This window comes from Sminthopsis crassicaudata, chromosome 2, assembly GCF_048593235.1.
Source record: "Sminthopsis crassicaudata isolate SCR6 chromosome 2, ASM4859323v1, whole genome shotgun sequence".
NCBI classification, from domain to species: domain Eukaryota; kingdom Metazoa; phylum Chordata; class Mammalia; order Dasyuromorphia; family Dasyuridae; genus Sminthopsis; species Sminthopsis crassicaudata.
The window spans coordinates 286,867,823-286,887,734 of NC_133618.1; the positions used below are offsets into that span (position 1 = coordinate 286,867,823).

The 19,912-nt window shown below is 29.4% G+C and overlaps 1 protein-coding gene across 8 annotated transcripts in view; it reads left to right on the forward strand.

The window, feature by feature from the left end:
* Positions 1–19,912, forward strand: part of NOVA1 (NOVA alternative splicing regulator 1) — a 156,144-nt gene that overhangs the window by 47,082 nt on the left and 89,150 nt on the right. The window lies entirely within an intron of this gene.

Genomic DNA, 19,912 nt, shown 5'->3' on the forward strand with positions numbered 1-19,912 from the left:
TCATGTTGATTCTTTGTTTATATGTATATATTATAGAAAAGTTATATATTAGTGACTGTCAATGTCATCTTTATAGTTCAATGCTTTGCCATTCATTGCTTTGTAATTTTATATATTAGGTGACTAGCATAATTTATCAGATTTTAAAGATTTTATGTGTATTCCTACATTTTTCTGTGAGAAGATGCTAAGATAATTGTGTATAGAAAAAAAAAAAAACAACCTAAAGTTATATATAATTGAATCTTTTAAGAATGGTTGAATATAAGGAGATATAAGTTAAAGCTGGTACTTGAAAATATCTGTATTTCAATAAGTAGTATATTTAAGTGAATGCAGATAGTAATTAAAATCTGCCTTACAATTATGCTTCAAAAGAATGTATTCCATGAACTTAAATATACTTCACATTAAGCATACACATTGTTTTAAATGCACGTGCATTGCACTGATAGTATTTTTATAAAGCAGATGATGATTTGTAGTCTTTGCATATGTCCAGTCTATACTTATGTCTAGTAGTGATTATTTAGAGTAATAAAAGGAGTCTGTGATGCTGCTGAGATGTTTTCTCTATATCACTTTAATTTTTACTTTGCAAGATAAAATCTTCTGAGTGCAGGAAGAGTATAATTAATGTTCTAAACTGTGTCCAATCCAATCCAACAAACATTTATTAAACACCAGACATTCTGCTAAACAGTTTATAAAAAGACAGTCCCTGTTCTCAGTAAGCTTACAATCTAAACATAATGTCATGATAAGCGTACCTCCTACAATTTAAGAAGAATTTTTATTTGGACTATTATCTAGGTTAGCTTAATTTATTTAATTTATTTATTTTGTTGAGGCAATTGGGATTAAATGACATGCTCAGGATCACACAAATAAGGAAGTGTTAAGTGTCTGAGGCCGGATTTGAACTCAAAGCTTCCTGACTTCAGTGCTGATGCTCTATTCACTGCATCACCTAGCTTCCTCTTAATTTTATTTTTTAAACTGGACCTGTGATTTCATCAGTGGAAATCCCAGTGATGAAACTCCTCACTACAGATTGGCAACTGATTTGTATATAGCTTGTATTCTTAGAGAATTTTCTGCTTTAGATAATGCCAGGAATTTTATTTTATGTATGTATATATGTAAATGTGTTCATATTTACATGTATACCTATAGGCACAAGTGTGTGTATTGTGTATATATGTGTATGTATATATACATCAAGAATCAAAAAATATTTTAATGCAGTTTAAAGCTTTAATGGCTTAAATTTGCTAATTTAATTATGCTTTTAATGGCTTAAAATTAAAATTCTGGGATTTTATCTCTCCATGTTTATATATAGATTTGTACATATACATTTGCATGTATATCTATACGTACATATCTACACATATGTACTTTTTGTATATAGAAATCCAATAAATACATGTTATATTTAGCATTTAAAAGCCATTGCTTTAAGAATAACAGTTTAGTAGGCTATGAATATTTTTGTAAGACCATGATAAGTTAACAATATACAAATTTATGACAGGGTTTATTCTGAAGCTGTGCCATTTCTCAGTGGTCCATTTTCTTTGGGAATGTCACTCATTGAATATTTAGAGCTGTAATATGATACACTGTTCACTTAATTGCTTGATATTCAAAGAATTAGATTGACAATGATTAGTAAAACATTAAACAATTATATAACTAAACATGGCAATTTATTTGTTTTGTGATATCTTTTTTCCCCTTTCCGTCTTTTAACTGTATATATATATCATAGAATTTGAAAAGAACTCACAAATAAGTTGGATTGGAATTGGATTTTTAGCAGTAATTATTGGACACTTTAAAAACAAATATTAAGATTTCCTATCGCAACTGAAGGAATATGTGAAATTGACAAAATTTTATAAATTACTAGTCAATTAGAGTTGATTTTTTCTGTATAAAATATATTCTAGTTTGAGTGACTCTTAATATAAATTGTTTCAATTTATTGTTCCTTGCCAGTAAAGAGTGTATTATTGCGTTTGTAGCTCTTATGCTTACCACAGTACTTAGCACAATAGGCATTTATTAAATGTATGTTGATTAATTAGTTGATGTAAGCTTCACTTTTTAAAAGTGATTATTTTTGAAAAGATTAATTTTGGAGACATATGAGTAAATTAAAAGACATTTAGATTTTTTTTAAAATATCAGTTAATTGAAGCAGATAACTAAGAAGTCAGAGAAGTTGCCTACTTTTAGATGACCAAGTTAATTAAGTCTATATGTGAGAATTAAAAAAAAAAATCTGTTTCAGAACATTGAAGGCCTTTATTCAAAATAGATATTTACCTTTATTTCACTAACCACACATATATTTATTTAGCTTTTTTTCTGTAACAATCTTTATAAATGTTAAGCCCAGTAATTAATTCAAAATATGTTAGGATATTTTACACTTATCCAACAGGAAAATAGAAATTAACTTACATATTTTTTAAAAAATTCTTTTAAACTTGGAAAAGAAACTACTGTTATCTAAGCCTGCAGAGCTAGCCAATGACATAGGTTGGGTGAAAAAAATAATTTAGTACTCCTTTATGTTGTAACATATGGGCTCTAAATATTGCACTATTTGCATTTGTTCAGATACTTTTGAATAATGTGCAAAGTCTTCAAGGTGGATGGGAGATAAAGTCACATTAAATTGAACAAGATTTGACCTTTGCCCATTTGGAGCTTATAAATTTATTGAAAAGATTAAATAGAATAGTCATAGACAAATGTATTTGTGAATACCCATTTTCTCATAACTAGAGAGCAGTGACCAAATTAGAATATGAAAATATACTTAAAGTATATTTATACTTTTAAAAATAACACAAATTAATATGGAATTAATTTCATATAATCCCCAAAACATTATACTTTCTATATTTGTACTCTTTGCTTAATGCAGTAAAAGCATTTCTGTAAGATTTCAGGTAAATATTCTACAAAATTTAGAAAATGCTTACCTTTTTAAACATAAAATATAATTTAGATTTTCACATATATCCACTTTTCTAATGCAGAGTTCATTTGTTAATTATTTTTCTACCCATCATGAAAAAAGTTGTACTTGATTGCTTCAGAAGATCTGTGATGACATCAGTATGGGCACTCCTTCCACTAATCTTGAAAAGCTCTTTTTTGATACTTTAGTAAATAAACAATCACTTCATGTCATTGGTTAACCATCAAATTCTTATACTGTGCCAGAATATCATAGATCTGCTGTTATACCTGTCAAATACTAGAAATTAGTAGTAGAGTTTGAACAAAAATATATAATCCAAATTTTTTTCCCTTCACAATACAGAATTCATATAGACAATAGAAAATAAGTTGTGACAGAATTTATATGTTTAGATTTTAACCAGGTTAGTGGCATAAATTCTTTTGAAACTTTATTAATAAACATTCATATTTTGAAGGAGTTATGCTTAGTATTGAAATTTGTATTGGACATTTTGGAGAGGTAATTGCTAAATATTCAAGTCATATCTCACACATGATCTTTTTTTATTAAGTACCGAAGAGGTATTAATGGTGGTGACAATATGAATTTTTATGTTACAAAGCATTTCTTAAAAGATCTCCATTTAATATCCCAGTAATGAGATTTTTGGATCAAAAGCTATGCCTAATTTATTTATATCATTTACATAATTTCAAGTCATGTGAAATCAACAAGCATTTATTAAGTGCCTACTATGTGCTAGGGACTATTTTTTAGGTGGGGGCAGGCACTATTAATTGCTCTGTATTGTTTTCTAGGATGATTAGAGTAATTCACAGATGTGCCATTACTTATATCAGTGTGCTTGTGTTCCCACAGACCTCTGGACAATAACCATTTCTGTTTTTATCATCTTTGACAGTGTTTTCAAGGTGTTTATCTTGAAGTTATAATTTAGATACCCATGATAGCTTCCTTAATTTTAGCAATGATATTTAAACTCTGTGCAGAAAAAAGTATTCTATACTTTAGCAGTCATATAGTTCTATCAGTCAACCTTTTTTGGATATTTCTTCATATAATTTCATTTAGGAATTTAACATAGAAAGAGATAATTTTTGTTGTTGTTCAGTCATTCTCAGTTACGTCCAACTCTGTGTGACTCCATTTGCATTTTGCTTAGCAAAAATACTAAAATGGTTTGGTATTTCCTTCTCCAGCTTATTTTTAAAATGAGGAAACCGAGGCAAATAGGTTTAAATAGAACTTATCCAGGGTCACACAGCTAGCTATTAAGTGTCTAAGGACAGATTTGAACTCAGGTCATTCTGTTTCCAAGCTGGGTGCTTTATCTACCATATATCTTCTAGCAACCCTGGAAGTTAATTTATTGAAGAAATTAACTGCACTATGTTCCAAATGGTTATTACTACCTTTTCTGATTAGAGAGGAGGCAAAGCATGGTGTTTTGCTTACAGAATTCCTAAAAGTCTTTAAGCCATTTAAGCTTAAAACTTCACTGATACTAAGATATTCTGTATATTTACCCCTTAACTTTCAGGAAACTAAAAAAAGTCAAGCCATCAGAATAAAATAATTAGTATAAAATTAATGTTATTTAAAGACATTTATTTAGTTGTTATTCCCAATAATTACTTTTTCACTGTTTGTTTTTTTTTTTCATTGTTTTTAATCGAATTTTGAAACTGTTAATTCTTATCATGATGACTTGGAGTTGTTAGTTTTTTTAAAAAGGTTTGGGTTTTTTTTTTTGGTCATTCTTACAGAACTCATTTTTGGAGGTTTTAGTTCTACTCTCAAAACCTATCATTGAATCTTACTATGTAATAAAGAACAATTCAGCCAATATAACTGATGGCACTAACTGTGTGATAGTGAATACAATAACCTTCCTAGTCATCTTCCTCACTAAAAAGAGAAAGAATAAAAACATTACTGGTGTTTGGATATTTAGCTTTTGATTTCCATTTAGTTGTCTTTTTGCTTATGTTTTTGTTCATTTCTATATTGTTGCTCTAGCTGTTTTTTTTTCTTTATTTATTTATGTAAGCTTTCCCATTTTTCTCTGAATTTATGATCTATTTAAAAATTTTTTTTGTTTACATCACTTAGATTTCTAAATTTATTACTACTTCATCCTTTAGCCAGAAAACTCTTTTCCAACACAGATTTTTTAAAATGAGAAAGAAAAAATAATTAAGCAAAATTAATCAGCACATCAGCTACAAATCTTTACTTTGCAAAGAAGAGTGTGTTATGCTTATTTTTTTCACTTTTTCCTCAGAGCCAACCTTATACATTTTATCTTTTTCAATTTTCATTTATATTATTTAGTCATTTACTGTTCTCATTTTACTTTTCCATCAGCCATCCATTTCATTAGCCATATTGTCATCCAAGGGTAGATTATTTGTTTCTACTTATTATCACAATAATGCTGCTATAAACATTTTGGCATATTATTGGATCTTTATTTCTATCTTTGATCTCCAAAGGGTGTGGCCAGAGTTTCTGGGTCAAAGGTATGCACAGGTTTGGCACAGTTTAGTTACTTATTTCATATAATTCCCAGTTTTCTTCTAGAATGTTCGAATCAATTCACAATTCAGCAATGTGTTAGTGTGTCTGTGTTCTCATAGTCCTTATGTGAGTCAGTCTTTTCATTTTTATATTTTTTGTTATTTTTAATGATTTCCAAGTATGAAGTAAAACTACAATTTTTCTATTATTGTTGGTATTTTGGAGCATAGTTGATATTTTGTATTCTGTCTTTCAAAAACTTCTCCTTTGACCATTTACTTACTGAGGAATGGCTCTTGGACTTATGTATTTGTTTTAATTCCCTCTATATGTTATAAGTAACATTTAATGTAAAGACATTTTCCCCTACTTCACAGCTTGTTTTACTCTTTCTTGCATAATTTATTTTTTTAAATCATGAGAGTACTAAATGCATATTGATATTCATGTTCTATTCATTTTCTAAGCACTGCTTTTGTTAGTTTATAATTCTTTCTGAATTCATATCAATGAAACTCTTCAGCTGTCACTATTTAACATTACCAGATTTCAAGGTATCTTAGCAATTTAAAATAACAAAAAATCCTAATTAATTGTTTCCTGGCAACCAACGTACTATTTCCATTAAACATGATTCCATTTGTCCTTTTGAATTGATCACCTGAAATATACCTCAGTCACCAAGTTCAGTGCATTATTCATTTTTTATCATTTTTCAATAGACGGACTTTCATATTTTTATTTTATTAGAGCTTTTGACAAAAAAGATGAATTTTCATTAATTTGTAATTACAACCATGAAATAACAATTGCTATAAATAAATGAAAACTAGATATTAAGGAGTCAAATTACCTTTAGCAATTTTATAAATGAAAGGTAATTGAAATTAAATGAGCTTCCTTTCAAATCTAAAGTGTTTTTTTTTTTAAGAAAATGACTTTTTTAAAAAATGGAAATAACATTTATCTTATTCTTCCTATGACTGATTAAGAATCAGAGAAAAATATTTTGCCTTAAAAATTCTCTGTAATCTTTCCATTAATAATATATTAACTATTTGTATTGACTCTGATTAAAAATAAGGAAAATATACTTTGAATACTACTTTTTCATATTTAATGTTGATTTTCATCTACTGGGATTTAGAGCCTCAGAGAATTTGGAGAATAGATAGTCTGATGTCCTTTTAAGTTAGATGAAGTGGTAAATTTTGACTGCATAGCCTAAAGTTGGTTGACAATAGCTTCTAAAATGGTAATATAGTAAAACTTATATGCAGTTATGTTTCCACTTCATAGAACATTGTATCAACAGTTTGCATAAGAATGAAAGTCTTGAAAATATCACAGCAATTCTCAATTAGGATAATTTTTTTAATATTAAAAAATACAATTCCTTTTGGTTTCATTTATTCCAACACTTCTTTCATGATACAAAGACCTAATTTGCTCCATTTATGAAATGGTGAATAGTTATTGTTTTTCAGATACTTAAGGGTATTAATCAGAACCTTTTGTTTCAGGATAGATGATAGATAACTCTTAAAATGATCGACTTCATCATAGTTTACTCTTTTTCATATCAGTAGTAGAACACAAGTTAAATTCTACTTCTCTAGTCTGTCATGAAAGAACTTGGGAAACTGAATTATAGAACTATTTGCATGATACATTTGCCAAACAGAAAAATTAAGTTCTTGGAAGTTCATTTATTTTTAAAATCCCTTTAACCTCTATTTAATTTTTAATCCATTGCACAATGCATTAAACTGAGAGAAAGTTATCAATTAAACTGATAGAAGTTACCTATAACATTCTTTTTTTTTTAAAGTAAAATGTAGATGTGGCATTTTTTATAGGTAGCATTCATCCAACTTTAAAGTATTTGTAGCATAAAAGATGAATTTTTCTTTAAAGACATCCTTATTTTGGTAGCAACGGGTATAAAATTTGAAGAATTAGTGTTTTTAATGAACCTTGATAACTTAATCCCTGATCTCCTTCAGCTTTGTACTTAGATTAATTGTTCACAAGCTGTAAGATGAGGATTTCAAGGGACCTATACAATAATTGTAATGAGACTCTGAAATCATGTGCCTATCAGCCATTGTCATTTTCATTTTTATTTAACTTCAATAGACTATGCAGGTTCTTAGTATAATAAATAATAAGCACGCCTTTTATAAACAACTAATGTTTCACATACATTCTGTGACCATACTACTGATAGTGTTTGCAAAATTATTAACTTTACTATTAGTATATTACTGAGATGTTTGTATGTGTATTTGTATCAATAGTGTAGTATTTAAAATTAAACAAAACATATGCATGTATATATTACTATTTCTCAAATGAATATGTGTGTATACAATTCATTTTAAAATGTTATATATGTCCTTTAGTGTCATTTTGTCATATACTCTCAGTAGACACTAATACTATATCTTATACAGGTATAGGTGAGGGCTGGGGGAAGCTGAGCTGAGGGTGGGGGCTGGGCCCAGATATTCAAAGGGTACCTTTGACCAGGATTTGTGAATCAAGGTCAGTCATGGGTTGGGCAATTAGAAAGGAATCTTAAAGGGACCCCAATCCTCATCAGTATGAGTATATAAGTACACACACACACACACACACACACACACACACACACACACACACACAAATACATATACTATATGGTCTGAGTTTTTTGTTGTTGTTATTTAAAAAGATTACTAGCATTGGATGGAAGCCTTCAACCTGGATTTTATTCTAGGTATGCTAGTTGGCAAGGGATCTGATTAGAATAATAATTGAAGAGGATTTTGTGAGGAATCTGGTTAGCTATTGATAAATTTAGGGCCTTTGGATTGGATAGGATTGGAAAAAGTTCATTGAAGGTTAGCCAAGAAGGAAAAAAAAAAAAGAAAATTAAATGCACTGCAGCACAAAGCATTAAAGATTTCTAAAACATTTACGTGGATAAAATGTTTTTTAAAGAGTCTGCAGAAACTTTAATGAGTTTGTAGTTTTTCCATTCAGTAATTTATAAAGCAGACTAATTCCTGGAAATGATGGGATTCTTTCCTTTCTAGATTTTTAAAATTGTCCTTAAATTTATATGATAATATAAACAAAGAATTCTAGTAAGTAGATTTGATTTCTAGGTTTGTAGCCCTGTATTTTTTCCAGAAAGGAATTAATAAAAATTAAATATTTTCATGTACTTAGTGATTAAATACTCTTGAGCTATAAAAAAAATCTGTCATTGGTTAATTTAGGCTTCAAAAGTAAAGCATTTTTATATAAAATTATTATTCATAATATCCAGTTACATGATTAGCAATTAGTTTTTATCAGATTATATGTATTTTAAGTTACAAGAACAATTCCAAGGTAATTAAAAACTAATTTAAATTTGTATTTTATCACCTTCCTGATACCAGTAGTATTACTTCAGAAGTTAACGACCATTGACATAGTTATGAATATTTCATTTTCTTTCCAAAATTACATTAAAAAGCAATTAGACAATAAAATTCAAGTTGTATTAATTAGTGAGTACTTTAGTACTCTCTCCATGTTATGTATATATTAAATACAAATTAATATATATAAAAGAAATTAATGATTATAAAGTATATTCTATGCTTCTCACATGAATTTGATTCATTTAAATTTTTACTGATCAATAATGCCCTTCTGAAAAGTTAACTTTATTATTCTGTTTAAGGTTCAGAGTTTGGGTGAATTGATAAGGGTCAAATAAATGATTAAAGGAAATGAGAATGAGACTTGCATGTCTAGAACTCTAATTAATTTTCTTTGGTTTGCATTTCTTCAACAATGTAAATTAACAAATCATTCTCAAACTGATTTTAACTTAGGACCACTTTTAAGTTCTGTAACCTATACATTCTAAAAATTATTTTCTGACTTCTGCTATTGTATTGATGTCATTGAACAATTTACTCTTACATGCAATCATATATTCTGTTATGAAATATTTTATATTATGTAGAGTTCTAATTGAATAGTAAATTGTGAATTAACTATTATAGCCATAATTAACACTATTTACTTTGTTTTTGGTTCTCAAAAAAAGTACATACAGAAATTTTAAAAATTACTTATTTTAAAATATTTGCTGCATTTACAAACTTTTAAAAGTGTTATAGTTAAAATTCTTTTTTCAAGATATATTTCCTTTTTTAAACATAAATATGGGAAAATAATTGTTAGAGGAATCTTTTGTTTAGCCAACTTTTATGAGATTGCTATAGCTATCCACAATACATAGTATCACTGGTATTATATAAGCAGGATTAGTAGGTGATGGTTTTTTTTTTCTTAATAATAGGTTATGTTTTATATTTTTATGTGGTAATGAGCACTTTACAAAGGCACTATACCATAGAGGACATAGAACACTTTGAAAGCCAATAAGACCTTGGTTCAAGACCAACATATGTGATTGGCCCAAATTACCCTCTCAGTGATCTCAACAACTTTATGAAAATAAGTTGCAAAGAAGGTACCAAATTATATTGAGAGTTGCACCATTGTCTCTATTTCTAATGACACTGAGATATTAAATAATATTCTTCCTTTTACCATTGTCTTCTTCCTAAAACTTTCATTGCTTCCTTTGTCATGGACATTTAGGGCTTTGAAATAAAAGTTCACACACAGTCTAAGAATGAAAGAACAGGAAACAAATTGATCTTTAAAATATAGTGTTTGGCATTTCCCTTATCTTTCTCTTTTTGAAATATCCATCATTTATTAAGAATATATTATGTATCAGGTACTGTGCAAAGAGCTGGAGATAAAAGATATAAGTTTGAAACTAAAAAAGAATAAAACAATCCCCATTCCCAATGAGCTTACATTCTAATAGGCATAATTACATTATATATTTATATATGAGTTTGTATATATAGAATGCATGTATGTGTATATGACATGTCTATTCCTGTAATCTATGTATTTATGTATTACCCATTGTATGTATTATATGCATGCTATGAACAGAGCACTAGGTCTGAAGTCAGAAAGACCTAGATTCAAATCCAGCCTTATTCACTTACTAGCTTTGTGATCATGGGCAGGCCTTTGTTCCTCATTTGTAACTTGAGTTAGAGAAAGAAATGGCCAAGAAAATGAGTTCACAAAGAAGTGGACATGTCTGAAACAACTAAATAGCAACATTACACATCACTACATTTATGTACGTACAGTATACATATAAAATCAACAAATACAAACAGACTTGTTTTCTTTTTAAAAAAAGAATTATATACATTATATAGATACATTTTCAAATATATATACATTATTTTAAAAACTTTAAATTATTTGTTGGAGTTGAAATTCTTTGTGTGAGACACATTTCTTTTTTTAAATATAGAAATAGAAATAAGGGGAAAATGTTAAATGAGTAGAATCTGCTTCTTAGCCAACTTCTGCAATATAACCAGGTGTATATATGTGCATATGTCATCTTCATAGAAATAATAGTTAAACATTTGGGAATTGATGGGTTACCAAGAAAAAAACTAGGAGGTTTTTAATCTTTTTTGAGTTCTGAATCCTTTGGCAGGCTGGTAAAACCAATGAATCCTTTTCTAGAATAATGATTTTAAATACATGAAATAAAATACCTAGAATTACAAACAAAACCAAATAGTTTGAAATAGTTTACAAAATTTTTAATTTATGGATCTCAGAAGTCATAAAGAGAATGGCCATAGTGCAGAACCTTCTAGAATATCCATGGTTAGGAATATGATATAGATAATGAGCCTGGAAAGCAGATTGAGATAGAGTGAGCAGACAAGACAGACACATAACATAGAAGGGAGCATTCAGATAGGGTGCAAGATAGGAGTATCTGGGAGGATAGGATTGTCAGCAGTGTCAGATGCAATAGATAAATTGAGAATGATGCATCTTGAACAAAGATTTGGCAATTAATGAGATCTTTGGTTACTTTGAAGAGAGCAGTTTCATTTGAGTGAGATGAATGATAAGATTGGTAACCAGATTGCAAAGGATTGAGAAATGAGTGAGAAGAAACTTAAGTAGAAGCAGTGATCATAGACAAGTTTTTCAGTTTGGCTGAGAATGGGAGGAGAAATAATTTAAGATATTGGTAATAGGATTCAGTGAAGATTTTTGCTTTTTTTTTTTTTTTTTATTTTTTTTTAGGAACTTGGTAGTCTTTGAAAACTATAGAGAAAGAACTAGTAAAAATAGGTTGAAGATTCGAGACAGGATTATCAAGGATACAATTTCCTAGAGAATATGGAAGGCTAAAGAAATCAAGGGGATCAAGTGCACATAGAGACATTGGCCTTGCTGAGGAAAAGGAAATATGTGGTCTTATTATTTACAATTTTATTAAATTAAGCCTTTTGAGTGTTTGGGTGTAAATTGAAGGATATGGATATTTTGTTTTAAAGAAAATATTTAAATATTACACCATCTTTTAAAAAACTATTATCATGTTAAGATTCATGTCTGTACTTATTCAGTTTCTTTATTTACAAAATAGAAATTTAGGTGAATGATGAAATTCAGTTCTAAATTTTACTTAATATCTTATGTTACTTAAGATCTAAATATATGTAAGAAGTGGAAAGTTGTTTTTATATTATTAATTTGAAAAGGTTTCATTTGGAATACTGAAGATGAATACAATGAAAGCCGACATTCTAATACAAATCACTGTTGGCTAAGATGTATAAATGATGAACAAAAGTAGAAACAGTGAGTCTGCTGAATCACAGTATGAGGATTAATCTTTAAATCAAGATGTTGATGAATGATAGTTTTATATAACAATATAATGCAACTATAATGTAGAATTGTGAACGATAGCATGGTATGCATTGATTTTTTTGATTATTGCAATTCATTAGGAAGAATCTAAAAATAAACATTGAATTTTATGTAAAGAAAGTAGAGCAACACATAGTGTTAAGCATGTATAGTAGGGTTTTTTTTTGGGGGGAGGAGTTGCATTTGGCAAGTTTATAACTCTGTTAAATAACAAATAAATGATATGATGAGCATTAATTCATTGTCATGAAGAATTTTCATTAACTTCCTGTTATCTCAATGCTGTATTATCCAACCTTTTAAAACTTTTCTGCCCTTGTTCCCTTTCCTTCATAAGGGAGGCATTTTATATTTTCAATTTTATTGAATTATTTTTACTAAATGTTTTCTTTTGCATTAAACATTTTACTTAGGATCATGGTTGAGTGATCTTTTAGTAGTATTCACTATCTTATCCATTATTTCTTCTATAAAGTAATTTCTACCATATACATTTTATCAGATCTATATTTGTTGTTATCAATTTCTTAATCTCAGGTAGCTAGTGCATATCCGTAATTTTGTGGCACATTTTAAAGGAGGACATCACCTTTATTACAGAGAATGTCTGTAGAAAGGTGCTCAGAGTTGTTGATTAACTTTATGTCAGTAACTGTTTAAAATATAAAGTAGCTAGACTGAAGAAGATATGTGAAAACAGAACCAAATTTGTTATTTGTGGATTTAGAGAGTAGAAGTAGGTCTACTAAATGGAATGTACCAGGTTTCAATGTAAGAAGTAACTTTTTAACTCTTGGAATGCAATAGGCTTCCTCTATATAGCACATATATTTCTATAGATAGAGTCTTATAATGGAGTAATAGGATGAAGTTGGTGACCATTAAAGTCTAATTAAAATTTTGGAGTAGAAACAGTATGCCAAGGCATGTTAATGTGACCATGGGCAAGTCAAGTAATTTCTTAGAGCTCTACCATACTCTTTAAAGGCTTTTACACATCTACATCTGCACATTACTCCACAGGGAACTTGAAAGTTTTGATCATTTCTTTTTTCTAAAGAAATTATGCTTTTGTGCCAGTTTAGTTTGCTCAACAAAAAGAAGTAATTATAAAATAAGATGCTGTATAAAACAAATACAAGATATATAGAGAAACTAATATAATATATGATGTTTTTACCAATCGGTAAAAACAGATGAAAAATGTGAATTTCTATCTCCAAATTAGAAATATCATTAGTTACTATTAACAATTTAATACATAGAGTCCTTGTCAGATTTTTAGTTTGAATTTTCTTATAGATCTCAAATAATGGTTCACTAATAACCATAAAAAACAAAAGAGAAAGTAGAAATAGGATAGTGTAAGAGAAAATAATTGAATGAGAAAACAAGAAGGAAGGAGATGAGTCTGGAGAAAGAAGGGTAGCAAGGAAGAGCAAGTAAATTCAGCATAAAATATAATCCATATGATAAACAAAAATTAAATACAATAAAAATTTAGTCCCCTCATCTACTGTTCTTTCTCTTCACAGTAAAATAGAAAACATGGAGTACTTGATTGGAATATACATACTAGCCATTACATATTAGAAGAGAAAGTAGGAAGGATAAGATCACATGGATATCACGTCTCAGTTGTGGTGTTTTAGTTCTGTTTCAAACATTTTTATGCAGGACCAACATACATTAATATTTTCATTGTGGAAATTTACTGCATTTTATTAACACAACTCCATGGCTCCTTTGTTTAGTAATTAATTTTATACATACATATATATATATATATATATATATACATGCATACATGTGTGTTGTATATATGTATATTTATAACTACACATATAAATATTTATATAAAACAGTGGAAATAGCTGAAGAACTATAATCTTTTAATAGGTATTTATTATTAAATCAAGCTAACCATAAAACCTTACTTTTTTTTTTTAATTAAAGTTTTTTATTTACAAAATATATGCATGGGTAATTTTTCAACGTTGACCCTTGCAAAGCCTTCTATTACAAATTTCCCCCTCCTTCTCCCTACCCATTCCCCTAGATGGCAGGTAGTCCAGTACATGCTAAATATGTTAAAATATATGTTAAATCCAATATATGTATACACATTTATATAGTTATCTTGCTGCAGAAGAAAAAATTGAATCAAGAAGGAAAAAAAAACTGGGAAAGAAAAAAATGCAAGCATACAACAACAGAAAGAGTGAGAATGCTATGATGTGGTCCGCACTCAGCTCCATGGTCCTCTCTTTGGATGTAGATGGTTCTTTTTATCACTGAACAACTGGAATTGGTTTGAATTATCTCATTGTTTAAGAGAGCCAAGTCCATCAGAATTGATCATTGTATATAGTCTTCTTGTTGCTGTATATAATGATCTCTTGGTTCTGCTCATTTCACTTAGCATCAGTTCATGTAAATCTTTCCAAGCCTTTCTGAAATCATCCTGCTGGTCATAAAACCTTACTTTTATAAGAAAAAAATACTGCTTTTTTCTTTTAGAAATTTCATAAACCAAAGTAATTAAAACATTTTATATATACATTTATGTATACATGTCATGTCATGGTTTCTTTAATAATCATACTACATTTTCTTTATATTTTTCTCTGATTTCCTTTTAGCATTTGCATTTGAGCTCTTTTTAAGGAACGTTATTTGTGCTCTCAAAAATTAGATTTTGAAAGTTTCTTCAAAATGATTTTTAAATTATTATAGGATTATCATTTTTTCTGTATTCTACTATTCAGTTTCCATGGTATTAACATAAAAACTTAATTTCAATATGACAATTTTGCAAAGTCAAGATTTATGTTTGTTAAAATTAGGACATAGTGTAGCTAGAACTCTGATTTTATACTCTGATATTATTGAACCTGAGATGTCTTGGCTTAAGTTAGACTGAAGGTAAGGATGTAAGAGTTTGTTTTATTTTAATCCCAGAAGTTTTGAAGTAGGTATTAACTTATCCTTTAATAGGAGTTGATATAGGGCTCAACTTAGTCATGCTTAAATCATGTTTTTGCCTTTTATACAGGTTAAAATAAAATATAACAAAATAAACACAAAGTGATTTATAGCTTTTAACTTTTACTGACACATCATTTTACAACTATAGATTCTAAAATATTTTACCATCATACATTTTAAAGAACTTTTCTCCTATTTTATGAATAAGTTTGACAATAGAAATGACTGATGATATATATTCAAACAATAACCACCATTTATTCTCTCTAACTCTACAGTTAAAGTTTCCAATTCTTCTTTTTCATCCAGCTTATTACACTGAAATACTATATTCTTCTACTCTTTCAAGTTAAATAGACTTTACTTTCATTTAACTGTTATCAAGTCAAGAATAATCATGACTTTTTTTTATATAAGTGTGGGTATCTTGTGATTAACAGAAAAGATTCATCAGTCTTACAGCAAACAAATAATCATTTATCACCAAATTTAATTGTTCAGATGCAGAAAGAAGCAGGATATCTTGTAATGATTTTGAATTAGAAGTTGAGTTATATTGTTATGTGTGATGAGGCACATATGATATAAATAATTTATGTTTTCCCTTTATCTATCAGAAGTAAGTGGTGAATACACTGAAGCAACACTTGAGGGAGTTATTTTTGACCTTTGAAATATTGAATTTTAGAGACACAAAGAATCTCAAAAGATCTATCCCTTACTGTCAGCAGAAAAAAAAAATCTTTTAATTAATGGTAGTTTTTGACTTTAGAAAATAATTGAAATATATCTGGTATTTTGGAATGAACATTAGATTTGAAAGTTAGCATAGTACATTGGAAACAAAACAAAATGCTGAATTTGTAGTCAGAAAATCAGGGTTCAATTTCCAACTCTGCCCACTCTCTCTATTTGATTTGAACACATTGGTTTTTTAACTTCCCTGGTTAAATTCTCTCTGGATAAAATTCCTCAACTGTTAAATGAGAGTATTGAATTAAGAAATCTGGAATCTCTATTCTGTTTATAAATCTTGGTTCTTGTGATCCTACTAATTATTTTGGGTAAACTACTTAAGGGGAAGTTAAAGGGTACAATGGATAGACTGCAGGCCTAGAATTAGGAAGACTCATTTTCCTGAGTTCACTTCTGTCTTCAGATACTTACTTTGTGACTCTAGACAAGTTATTTAACTCTGCTTCAGTTTCCTCATCTGTAAAATAAGCTAGAGATAGAAATGGCAAAACACTATCATTGTGAAGAAATCTCCAAATGGGGTCACAAAAAGTTTGACCTGACTGAAAACAGTTGAACACCAATAGCAAGCTAATAAAATTTAGGAGTTTGGAATAAATGACTTCTAATAGCTAAATCTGTGATTATATGGTCCTACAGATGTTAATATATGTATGTTCTTAATTTACTACCAAGGAAGTAACAAGTTTCTTGTTTTTTAATGCATATTTTTTAAAACAAAAATTCCAGAGACAGTTACTGAATTATGTATTTTGATGTCTTAAATATATGTTGTAAACTTTGAAGTGCTAGAAAAGTCAAATGATTATTACTGATTCCTGAAAACATTTCAAACTGCATTTATAATAATCTTTTTTTAAAACAGATAGATAATGGATAGATAAGAAGAATAAATTTCCCTGTCAATAATTTCTCAACTTTTTAAATCAGTCTTTTCCAGTTAGTTGAGTCTCTTATATAAATCTAGTCACTACATTTTTCAGATAATTATAATTTAATTTAATACCAGTAGAGAACTGTACAGTTCTGCACACATATCTAAAAGATATACTATAACATTTAACATGTATTAGACTGCCTGCCATCTATGGGAAGGGGTGGAGGGAGGGAAGGGAAAAGTCAGAACAGAAGTGAGTGCAAGGGATAATGTTATAAAAAAAATTACCCATACATATAAATATGTCAGCTGTCAATAAAAAGTTATAATAAAAATTTATTACCAATAATGTATGTATTTTATTTAATAAGAACCTTAATTATCTTTACCATTTGCTCTTCATTTGAATAATTTTAAACAAAACATAATCTAAGACTTGAAATCTATTGTATTTTTATTTATGGCAGCTAAATATATTCTAGATAATTTCAGTTAGGTAAATATCTATTAAGTGTTATCTATATGCAGAAAGCATATGACTGCTTCATTCTGCAAGACTTATCTCTCTGTTGTTTTGTTAGCTTTATACAAATAGTTACTGAATATTTTATCTGTGTTTTCTAGATTTATTTGTAATTTCATATGACTTTGAAGGTGCATGCCACTGTATATTTGTATAGATTTTTCATAAACCCTTTTTATACATTATAATTGTATTTGTACCCACCACATGGCAAATTATTTATTGTATTAAATAGTCCAAAAAGTCTGCTTTTCTTCTTTTTTTTTGAGGACTTCTTTATATTTCTGTATTGCAGGATTCAGACATTGGTGAGTTTGTTATTTAATCCACTTTCTACAGTAGTAGGTTTTCTTTAAGTGGAGTACACCATTGCATGGCTATGATTCCATATTTTGGGGAATTAAAGGCTAGACTTGGGAAATCTGTTATAAGGTATAACAATGCATTTGGAAAAAAAAAGGAAATAATTTACATATGAAAGTAGACAATAGAGTGGCAAAAAGCCTAAATCTGCCCTTGATAGCCATGAAAAATAACATTTTTGGAAAGAGAAAGTGAGGCAATTGAGGTGAAGTGATTTGCCCAGGATCATACAGCTATCCAGTGTTAAGTGTCTGAAATAGGGATTTGAACTCAGGTCCTCACGATTTTAGGGAGGTAATGTTACCCACTGTACTATCTAACAGTACTTTAGTCCTTTAGGCATTTTTTCTCATCTGCAAAACTGGGGTAATTATCCTGGGCTTTGCTAACCTCACAGGATTGTTGGGAGGATCAAATGACAATGCATTTACTTTGTAAAGTGATAACTAACATACAGATTTATTAAATGATATTAGTAAAAGATATAGCTAAAAAATACTCCGGTGGTTACCAGACCCTTTAGATTATGGGTGACAATAACATTATGAATATTATCTTTTACTGTTGTTGCATGAATGTTTCAACTCCTTTTACAGTCTTGTATTTCCTTGGCTGTATATTTTACTGTTCTTAAAAGTATCAATTGACAAGTATTAAAATCAATAAACAGGAATTTATTAGATATTAATTATACTTTAGGCATATTGCTTGGCACTGGGGGTGTAACTACAAAAAATAAAATAATCCCTACTTTCAAAGAGCATACATTTTAATGAAGAAAAAGATGAGAGGAAGAAGAGCAGTTGTAGCTCCGACCAACCAGACCAAATCAGGAAAACTCATGACAAGAACCCTCTTCTGGCCAAGGGGACCAACACTTACCTCTTAGCCTTGTCTTCAGCTATTTTGAGGAAGAACTGAAGCAGATGTGGATGCAGTTGAAATTGGGGATGAGGGTGGGGAAGAGCAGAGGAAGATGGAACAAGTTCATACCCAGATCCAATCCCAGCTGACCAATAAATCCTGCCTGAGGACATCCACCCTTCACCACCACTGCCCTTTTTGCCTAAACAGTGGCCAGAGGAGGCTCCCGCTTGACCAACAGGTTGAACATTAGGACTTGAACCCAAACTAGGAGTGGCCCAGTACCTTCTACAATGCTCCTTAAGAGAGCTACAAGCTTTCTTCATTTATCTTCTTATTGTTATTTCTGTTTTCTCTGACTACTTAAGGGAAAACAAACAAACAAACAAAAAAAAAAACCTCCACCTTTTTTTAATATACTCTTGGATCTTATCCCACATGATTTCCTATTTCAGTCCTGCTCACACACACCCCTATGTATTCTATGAAATTTCTTTTGCAAAGCAGACTGCTATTCATTTTGGGAATCTTTTATTACCCCTCCATCCCCCCCCCTCAGCAGACCTTATAAAGATTTAATTGATCCTGCTTTCTCTGCTATCCTTTCTAGTATGACTTGTACCTTCTCACACTATCTTAACACACTGATTCCATAGAAGACAGAATAATTCTTGTTTCTCATAGTCACTTCTAGATCATTACCTCTATTTCTTAGCAAACTTTCCTTTTTAAAAGTTCACTCAATCAAAATTTGCTACCCAATTGAAACTATGGAAGTTGTAAATATAATGACTCTCAAGTAATTCTCCCTTCTCAAATTCAGTTTTCTATCTTCCTCTCTTCCCTCATTTCTATCGTTATACTAGAAAATAGCAATATTTGTATACTCTTTCCAATTTCTTTATTTCCTAATTTCTCAGCCTCTAAATCTCATGACCTAATCCCTTGCTAATCATATAGGGATAGTCACACCATAGATCTTATAATTATTCACAAGGGTTCTACTCTCCCTGATAAGAAACTCAAACACTCCTATTACGAACATAACTTCCTTGCATTCCATTTCTTCCTATACTTCATCTTTCATAAAACTATTCCTCATTTGAATCAATACTCCTGATTCTTCAGCCTTTCAGTATTTTCTCAAACTGTATTATACCTGTTCCAATTTTACTCTCCTCCCTCCCCA